Source organism: Arachis hypogaea, chromosome 19 (assembly GCF_003086295.3).
Source record: "Arachis hypogaea cultivar Tifrunner chromosome 19, arahy.Tifrunner.gnm2.J5K5, whole genome shotgun sequence".
In the NCBI taxonomy this organism is placed as follows: domain Eukaryota; kingdom Viridiplantae; phylum Streptophyta; class Magnoliopsida; order Fabales; family Fabaceae; genus Arachis; species Arachis hypogaea.
In genome coordinates this window covers 85,994,061-86,004,086 of record NC_092054.1, presented here as the reverse complement: position 1 = coordinate 86,004,086, position 10,026 = coordinate 85,994,061, and the positions used below count along the sequence as shown (strand labels likewise).

The following is a 10,026-nucleotide window of genomic DNA, read 5'->3' as shown; positions in this document are numbered from 1 at the left end:
GCTGTTCTGTAAGCCCATAGAGCATCATCCAAGCTCTGTGCCCAATCCTTTCTACGGGTACTTACAGTCCGTTCCAAGATCCTTTTTAGTTATCTGTTAGAAACTTCAGCTTGGCCATTTGTCTGTGGATGATATAGAGTCACCACCTTGTGGCGAATCCCATACCGGACCCTGGCAGAGTAAAGCTGTTTGTTGCAGAAGTGAGTGCCCCCATCACTGATTAGTACCCTAGGGACACCAAACCTGCTGAAGATATGTTTCTGGAGGAACTTCACCACTGTTTTAGTATCATTGGTGGGTGTGGCAATAGCCTTTACCCATTTTGATACATAGTCAACTGCCACCAGAATATAAGTGTTTGAGTATGATGGTGGGAAAGGCCCCATGAAATCAATACCCCATACATCAAACAACTTAATCTCCAAGATTCCTTGTTGAGGCATGGCGTAACTATGAGGCAAATTACCAGCTCTCTGGCAACTGTCACAGTTACGTACAAACTCTCGGGAATCTCTGTAGAGTGTAGGCCAGTAGAAGCCACATTGGAGGACCTTGTTGGCTGTTCGCTCACTGGTGCACGAAATTGTGATCACATTAATATAGTACTCTTTGTTATTGTATGGAATCATTATTATGGCTCTTTACTATGTGTGGACACAACTCCGTTCAACTAACCAGCAAGTGTACTGGGTCGTCCAAGTAATAAACCTTACGTGAGTAAGGGTCGATCCCACAGAGATTGTTGGCTTGAAGCAAGCTATGGTCACCTTGTAAATCTCAGTCAGGCGGATTTAAACATGATATTTTATTAGATTAAAATAAACAATAAAAGGGATAGAGGTACTTATGTAGATTCATTGGCAGGGATTTCAGATAAGCGAATGGAGATGCTTTTCGTTCCTCTGAACCTCTGCTTTCCTGCTATCTTCATCCAATCAGTCTTACTCCTTTCCATGGCTGGCTTTATGCAAGGGCATCACCGTTGTCAGTGGCTACATCCCTCCTCTCAGTGAATCATATGCTCACGCACCCTGTCACGGCACGGCTATTCATCTGTCGGTTCTCGATCATGCTGGAATAGGATTCACCCTCCTTTTGCGTCTGTCACTAACGCCCAGCACTCGCGAGTTTGAAGCTCGTCACAGTCATTCAATCATTGAATCCTACTCAGAATACCACAGACAAGGTTTAGACCTTCTGGATTCTCTTGAATGCCGCCATCATTCTAGCTTACGCCACGAAGATTCTGGTTAGGAGATCTAAGAGATATTCATTCTAGCTTAATTCATGTAGAACAGAAGTGTTTGTCAGGCACGCGTTCATAGGGGAGAAGGATGATGAGCGTCACACATAATCATCACCTTCATCACGTTCTTGAGTGCGAATGGATATCTTAGAAGCGAAATAAGATGAATCGAATAGAAAATAGTAGTACTTGCATTAATCTTTGAGGAACAGCAGAGCTCCACACCTTAATCTATGGAGTGTAGAAACTCTACCGTATGAAAATACATAAGTGAAGGTCCAGGCATGGCCGAGATGGCCAGCCCCCTAAAACGTGATCAAAGGATCAAAATACAATCCAGGATGCCTAATACAATAGTAAGAGGTCCTATTTATAATAAACTAGCTACTAGGGTTTACATGAGTAAGTAATTGATGCATAAATCCACTTCCGGGGCCCACTTGGTGTGTGTTTGGGCTGAGCTTAAGTGTAGCACGTGCAGAGGCCATTTGTGGAGTTGAACGCCAGTTTCTGTGCCAGTTTGGGCGTTCAACTCTGGTTTTGGATCCTTTTCTGGCGCTGGACGCCAGATTTGGGCAGAAGGCTGGCGTTGAACGCCAGTTTACATCGTCAATTCTTGGCCAAAGTATATACTATTATATATTGCTGGAAAGCCCTGGATGTCTACTTTGCAACGCAATTGGAAGCGCGCCATTTCAAGTTCTGTAGCTCCAGAAAATCCACTTTGAGTGCAGGGAGGTCAGAATCCAACATCATCAGCAGTCCTTTTTCAACCTCTGAATCTGATTTCTGCTCAAGTCCCTCAATTTCAGCCAGAAAATACCTGAAATCACAGAAAAACACACAAACTCATAGTAAAGTCCAGAAATGTGAATTTAACATAAAAACTAATGAAAACATCCCTAAAAGTAACTAGATCCTACTAAAAACATACTAAAAACAATGTCAAAAAGCGTATAAATTATCCGCTCATCACAACACCAAACTTAAATTGTTGCTTGTCCCCAAGCAACTAAAAATCAAATAGGATAAAAAGAAGAGAATATACTATAAATTCAAAACTATCAATGAAACAGAGCTTCGATCATATGAGCGGGACTTATAGCTTTTTGTCTCTTGAATAGTTTTGGCATCTCACTTTATCTATTGAGGTTCAGAATGATTGGCATCTATAGGAACTTCAGATTTTGAATAGTGTTATTGACTCTCTTAGTTCAGTATGATGATTCTTGAACATAGCTTCTTTATGAGTCTTGGCCGTGGCCCTAAGCACTTTGTTTTCCAGTATAACCACCGGATACATAAATGCCACAGACACATAATTGGGTGAACCTTTTCAGATTGTGACTCAGCTTTGCTAAAGTCCCCAATTAGAGGTGTCCAGGGTTCTTAAGCACACTCTTTTTTTTTTTTTCTATTTTTTTCTGCAAGCTTTGTTCTTTGCTGCTTTTTCTTGCTTCAAGAATCATTTTTATGATTTTTCAGATTATCAAATAACATGTCTCCTAGTCATCATTCTTTCAAGAGCCAACATATTTAACATTCTTAAACAACAACTTCAAAAGACATATGCACTGTTCAAGCATACATTCAGAAAACAAGAAGCATTGTCACCACATCAATATAATTAAGCTAAGTTCAAGGATAAATTCGAAACTCATGTACTTCTTGTTCTTTTGAATTAAAATATTTTTTTATTTAAGAGAGGTGATGGATTCATAGGACATTCATAACTTTAAGACAAAGTTACTAACTACTAATGATCATGTAATGAAGACACAAACATAGATAAGCACATAACATAGAAAACGAAAAATAGAGAAAGTAAGAACAAGGAATGAGTCCACCTTAGTGATGTCCTTGAGCTCTTCTATGTCTCTTCCTTGTCTTTGCTGCTCCTCCTTCATTGCTTTTAGATCTTCTCTGATTTCATGAAGGATGATGGAGTGCTCTTGATGTTCCACCCTTTAGTTGCTTCCAATAATTGTGTGGAAGAAAATGTATCCCCTGAGGTATCTCAGGGATCTCTTGATTTGCAGTCAAATGTTCTACCACTGAGCTATAGACCCTTTGATGGAAGCTTTTTGTCTTCCCTTTCCTCTTTCTAGAGGTTTCTCTGGCCTTAGGTGCCATCAATGGTTATGGAAAAAAACAAAAAAAGCTATGCTTTTTACCACACCAAACTTAGAATGTTGCTCGCCCTCGAGCAAAAGAAGAAAGAATAGAAGAATAAGAAGAAGATATGGAGGAGATGGATGGGAGTGTGTATTCGGCCATATGGGTGGGATTGGGTGGGAGAGAGATGTTGATTTTTGAAGGTAGTGGGTGTATGGATGTGAGTGGTAAATGAAAAATAGAAGGGATGATCAAGAATGGAAAGAGAGATGATGAGGTAGGTGGGGATCCTGTGGGGTTCACAGATCCTGAGGTGTCAAGGCATTTATATCCCTGCACCAATTTGGCATGTAAAAATGCCCTTGTACCCAACTCTGGGCGTTCAGCGCCAGGTTGGTGGCCATTTTGGGCGTTCAACGCCCATCTGCTGCCATTTCTGGCGTTGAACGCCAGAACCATGCTTGTTCTGGGCGTTCAGCGCCAGAATGCTCCCATTCTGGGCGTTCAGCGCCAGAACTATGCTCTGTTCTGGCGTTTGAACGCCAGACAGATGCTCCTCCAGGGTGTGATTTTTCTTCTGCTGTTTTTGATTCCGTTTTCAATTTTTATATTTATTTTGTGACTCCACATGATCATGAACCTAAGAAAACATGAAAAACAATAAAAATAAGAATTAGATAAACATTGGGTTGCCTCCCAACAAACGCTTCTTTAATGTCAATAGCTTGACAGTGGGCTCTCATGGAGCCTCACAGATGTGCAGAGCTTTGTTGAGACTCTCCAACACCAAACTTAGAGTTTGGATATGGGAGTTCAACACCAAACTTAAAGTTTGGTTGTGGCCTCCCAACACCAAACTTAGAGTTTGACTGTGGGGGCTCTGGTTGACTCTGCTGGGAGAGAAGCTTTTCCTGCTTCCTCTCCATGGTTGCAGAGGGAGATCCTTGAGTTTTGAATACAAGGGAGTTCTCATTCCATTGAAGGACTATTTCACCTCTGTCAACATCAATCACAGCTCTTGCTGTGGCCAGGAAAGGTCTTCCTAGGATGATGGATTCATCCTCTTCCTTTCCAGTATCCAGGACTATGAAATCAGCAGGGATGTAAAGGCCCTCAACCTTTATTAATACATCTTCTACTTGTCCATAAGCCTGTCTTCTTGAGCTGTCTGCCATCTCCAGTGAGATTTCAGCAGCTTGCACCCCATAGATTCCCAGTTTCTCTATTACAGAGAGGGGTATGAGGTTTATTCCTGAACCAAGGTCACACAGAGCCTTAAAGATCATGGTGCCTATGGTACAGGGTATTATGAACTTTCCAGGATCCTGTCTCTTCTGAGGCAATGTCAGTTGATCCAGATCACTTAGTTCATTGATGAAGAAGGGAGGTTCAACTTCCCAAGTATCAATGCCAAATAATTTGGCATTCAGCTTCATGATTGCACCAAGAAACTTGGCAGTTTGCTCTTCAGTAACATCCTCATTCTCTTCAGAAGAGGAATACTCATCAGAGCTCATGAAGGGCATAAGGAGGTTCAATGGGACCTCTATGGTCTCTAGATGAGTCTCAGAGTCCTTTGGTTCCCCAGAGGGAAGCTCCTTATTGACCACTGGACGTCCCAGGAGGTCTTCCTCCTTGGGATTTGCGTCCTCTCCTTCCTTTGCAGGTTCGGCCATGGCGCTTATGTCAATGGCCTTGCACTCTCCTTTTGGGTTCTCTTCTGTATTGCTTGGGAGAGTACTAGGAGGGATTTCAGTGATCCTTTTACTCAGCTGGCCCACTTGTGCTTCCAGATTTCTAATGGAAGACCTTGTTTCATTCATGAAACTTACAGTGGCCTTAGATAGATCAGAGACTAGATTTGCTAAATTAGAAGCATTTTGTTCAGAGTTCTCTGTCTGTTGCTGAGTTGATGATGGAAAAGGTTTGCTATTGCCAAACCTGTTTCTTCCACCATTATTAAAGCCTTGTGGGGGCTTTTGATCCTTCCATGAGAAATTTGGATGATTTCTCCATGTTGAGTTATAGGTGTTTCCATAAGGTTCACCTAAGTAGTTCACCTCTGCTATTGCAGGGTTCTCAGGATCATAGGCTTCTTCTTCAGAAGATGCCTCTTGAGTACTGTTGGATGCAGCTTGCATTCCATGCAGACTCTGAGAAATCATATTGACTTGCTGAGTCAATATTTTGTTCTGAGCCAATATGGCATTCAGAGTATCAACTTCAAGAACTCCCTTCTTCATAGGCGTCCCATTATTCACAGGATTCCTTTCAGAAGTGTACATGAACTGGTTATTAGCAACCATGTCAATGAATTCTTGAGCTTCTGCAGGCGTTTTCTTTAGGTGAATGGATCCACCTGCAGAGGTGTCCAATGACATCTTTGATAACTCAGATAAACCATCATAGAATATATCCAGGATGGTCCATTCTGAAAGCATGTCAGAAGGACACTTTTTGGTCAACTGTTTGTATCTTTCCCAAGCTTCATAGAGGGATTCACCTTCTTTCTGTCTGAAGGTTTGAACATCCGCTCTAAGCTTGCTCAGCTTTTGAGGAGGAAAGTACTTGGCTAAGAAAGCCGTGACCAGCTTATCCCAAGAGTTCAGGCTATCTTTAGGTTGAGAATCCAACCATAATCTAGCTCTGTCTCTTACAGCAAAAGGGAAAAGCATGAGCCTGTAGACTTCAGGATCTATTCCATTAGTCTTAACAGTATCACATATCTGCAAGAATTCAGTTAAGAACTGAAAAGGATCTTCAGATGGAAGTCCATGAAACTTGCAGTTCTGCTGCATCAGAGAAACTAATTGAGGTTTCAGCTCAAAGTTGTTTGCTCCAATGGCAGGAATGGAGATGTTTCTTCCATGTAAATTGGAATTAGGTGCAGTGAAAAGTCACCAAGAATCTTCCTTACATTATTATTATTTTCGGCTGCCATCTCTTCTGCCTGTTCGAAAATTTCTGAAAGGTTATCTCTGGATTGTTGTATTTTAGCTTCTCTTAATTTTCTCCTCAGAGTCCTTTCAGGTTCTAGATCTGCTTCCACAAGAATGTTCTTATCCTTGCTCCTGCTCATATGACAAGGAAGAATGGCCAGAAAAATGATAATAATAATAGAGATCCTTTATACCACAGTATAGGGATCCCTTTGTAAGTAGAAGAAGAGGGGGAGATAAAGGATGTGATGTAAAGGAAGAAACACAACTGTGAGGATTGGAATGTGAGATGAGATGTTAGGATATGAATGAATAAATAGAATGAGATGGGGGAGGAATAATTTTCGAAAATTATTTTGAAAAAGGGTTAGTGATTTTTGAAAATTGGTTTTTGAAAATTGTTAGTATTTTTTCGAAATTTTTTTTTAAATTAAAATAATTAATAAATTAAAAAGAAATTTTGAAAAAGGGGAGAGATATTTTCGAAAATAAGAGAGGGAAAGTTAGTTAGGTAGTTTTGAAAAAGTTAAGAAACAAACAAAAGTTAGTTAGTTAGTTGAAACAAATTTTTGAAAGGATAAGAAGTTAGGAAGTTAGAAAAGATATTTTGAAAAGATATTTTTGAAAAGATATGATAAAATTAGTTTTGAAAAAGATTTGATTTTTAAAATCACAATTAATGACTTGATTCATAAGAAATCACAAGATATGATTCTAGAACTTAAAGTTTGAATCTTTCTTAACAAACAAGTAACAAACTTCAAATTTTTGAATCAAAACATTAATTGTTTTTGTTATTTTCGAAAATTTGGTATAAAAATAAGAAAAAGATTTTTGAAAAATAATTTTTTTGAATTTTCGAAAATAACTAAAAATTTTGAAAAAGATTTGATTTTGAAAAAGATTTTGAAAAAGATAAGATTTTCAAATTGAAAATTTGATTTGACTCATGAGAAACAACTTGATTTTAAAAATTTTTGAAAAAGTCAACTCAAATTTTCGAATTTGATGAGAGAAAGAGGGAAAGATATATTTTTTTTTTTTTTGATTTTTGAAATTTTTATGAAAACATGAAAAATATGCAATGCATGAAATTTTTAGATCAAAACATGTGATGAATGCAAGAATGCTATGAATGTCAAGATGAACACCAAGAACACTATGAAGATCATGATGAACATCAAGAACACATTTTTGAAAAATCTTTAATGCAGGGAAAACATGCAAGACACCAAACTTAGAATTCTTTAATGCTTAGACACTAAGAATTCAAGAATGCATATGAAAAACACTATACAACACAAAACAAAAAATCATCAAGATCAAACAAGAAGACTTACCAAGAACAACTTGAAGATCATGAAGAACACTATGAATGCATGAAATTTTCGAAAAAAAATGCAAGATGCATATGCAATTGACACCAAACTTATGATATGACTCAAGACTCAAACAAGAAACAGAAAAATATTTTTGATTTTTATGATTTTCTAATTTTTTTGGACTTTTATTTATATTTTTCGAAAATTTAAAAGAAAAAATAAGGATTCCAAAATTTTTAATATGAATTCCAGGAATCTTGCTATGTTAGTCTAAAGCTTCAGTCCAGGAATTAGACATGGCTCACTAGCCAGCCAAGCTTTCAAAGAAAGCTCCAGTCCAAAACACTAGACATGGCCAATGGCCAGCCAAGCTTTAGCATGTAATTCAGATATGACATGCCTGACATACTCATTACCAAAGGAATAGACATGGCTTTACAGCCAGCCAGGCTTCAACATGCTTCATGAAACACTAGAATTCATTCTTAAAAATTTTGAATAAAAATTTTTGAAAACATTTTTATTTTTTTCGAAAACATATGAGAAAATTTTTGAAATATTTTTGAAAAATTTTTGAAAATAAAATAAAAAGAAAATTACCTAATCTGAGCAACAAGATGAACCGTCAGTTGTCCAAACTCAAACAATCCCCGGCAACGGCGCCAAAAACTTGGTGCACGAAATTGTGATCACATTAATATAGTACTCTTTGTTATTGTATGGAATCATTATTATGGCTCTTTACTATGTGTGGACACAACTCCGTTCAACTAACCAGCAAGTGTACTGGGTCGTCCAAGTAATAAACCTTACGTGAGTAAGGGTCGATCCCACAGAGATTGTTGGCTTGAAGCAAGCTATGGTCACCTTGTAAATCTCAGTCAGGCGGATTTAAACATGATATTTTATTAGATTAAAATAAACAATAAAAGGGATAGAGGTACTTATGTAGATTCATTGGCAGGGATTTCAGATAAGCGAATGGAGATGCTTTTCGTTCCTCTGAACCTCTGCTTTCCTGCTATCTTCATCCAATCAGTCTTACTCCTTTCCATGGCTGGCTTTATGCAAGGGCATCACCGTTGTCAGTGGCTACATCCCCTCCTCTCAGTGAATCATATGCTCACGCACCCTGTCACGGCACGGCTATTCATCTGTCGGTTCTCGATCATGCTGGAATAGGATTCACCCTCCTTTTGCGTCTGTCACTAACGCCCAGCACTCGTGAGTTTGAAGCTCGTCACAGTCATTCAATCATTGAATCCTACTCAGAATACCACAGACAAGGTTTAGACCTTCCGGATTCTCTTGAATGCCGCCATCATTCTAGCTTACGCCACGAAGATTCTGGTTAGGAGATCTAAGAGATATTCATTCTAGCTTAATTCATGTAGAACAGAAGTGTTTGTCAGGCACGCGTTCATAGGGGAGAAGGATGATGAGCGTCACACATAATCATCACCTTCATCACGTTCTTGGGTGCGAATGGATATCTTAGAAGCGAAATAAGATGAATTGAATAGAAAATAGTAGTACTTGCATTAATCTTTGAGGAACAGCAGAGCTCCACACCTTAATCTATGGAGTGTAGAAACTCTACCGTATGAAAATACATAAGTGAAGGTCCAGGCATGGCCGAGATGGCCAGCCCCCTAAAACGTGATCAAAGGATCAAAATACAATCCAGGATGCCTAATACAATAGTAAGAGGTCCTATTTATAATAAACTAGCTACTAGGGTTTACATGAGTAAGTAATTGATGCATAAATCCACTTCCGAGGCCCACTTGGTGTGTGTTTGGGCTGAGCTTAAGTGTAGCACGTGCAGAGGCCATTTGTGGAGTTGAACGCCAATTTCTGTGCCAGTTTGGGCGTTCAACTCTGGTTTTGGATCCTTTTCTGGCGCTGGACGCCAGATTTGGGCAGAAGGCTGGCGTTGAACGCCAGTTTACATCGTCAATTCTTGGCCAAAGTATATACTATTATATATTGCTGGAAAGCCCTGGATGTCTACTTTGCAACGCAATTGGAAGCGCGCCATTTCAAGTTCTGTAGCTCCAGAAAATCCACTTTGAGTGCAGGGAGGTCAGAATCCAACATCATCAGCAGTCCTTTTTCAACCTCTGAATCTGATTTCTGCTCAAGTCCCTCAATTTCAGCCAGAAAATACCTGAAATCACAGAAAAACACACAAACTCATAGTAAAGTCCAGAAATGTGAATTTAACATAAAAACTAATGAAAACATCCCTAAAAGTAACTAGATCCTACTAAAAACATACTAAAAACAATGTCAAAAAGCGTATAAATTATCCGCTCATCACTCACCTCCGAAATGGCCTCCATATTGTGATCTATGGCAATGCCATAAGATCCTCTGTGCTTCTTCTCTAGGCACACACCTA

The 10,026-nt window shown here is 39.1% G+C and overlaps 1 non-coding gene across 1 annotated transcript; it reads left to right on the top strand.

Annotated features, from left to right (window-relative positions):
• The first annotated feature begins 5,796 nt into the window (after nt 1-5,796).
• LOC112781383 (small nucleolar RNA R71) lies at nt 5,797-5,904 on the top strand. Its single transcript, XR_003192163.1, has one exon. It is a non-coding gene; the product is annotated as a small nucleolar RNA R71 (small nucleolar RNA).
• Nucleotides 5,905-10,026: the final 4,122 nt, after the last annotated feature.